Consider the following 431-nt stretch of genomic DNA (forward strand, 5'->3'; position numbering starts at 1 on the left):
ACACATTAACATTATCATTAATGATTAATATGTAGATATATGTGATGAGGCTGCATTTTGCCTCCTTGCTGTGGAGAAACAGAGAAATGTGTTAAGGTCAGGTTTAAAGGTCAGGATGTATTTATAGAGAAGTCCTCCAGCACCAGGACTCTGTGGAGAGTAAGAGACAATGAGAATAAACCCTGTTTGTTCTCTAAAGTCTGATACATGAACCGCCTCAGTCCCAGATAACAGTGGATGTGTGAGTGTGGTTCTGGGTGTTGATGACAGACGGACTCGGCCTGTCGGTTGCAGCTCGATGCCAACTCACTGCTGGGAGCTGACGGAGAGACAGACGGACTCACAACCAACTGCCTCCCACGTTATCTGCACACTCTCACTGTCGCCTTCTTCTGTAAATCACTAACCTTTTTATTTCTTCTTCATTTAGA

Source organism: Morone saxatilis, unplaced genomic scaffold (assembly GCF_004916995.1).
Source record: "Morone saxatilis isolate NCDOM2014 unplaced genomic scaffold, NCSU_SB_2.0 Contig19, whole genome shotgun sequence".
Lineage (NCBI taxonomy): Eukaryota > Metazoa > Chordata > Actinopteri > Moronidae > Morone > Morone saxatilis.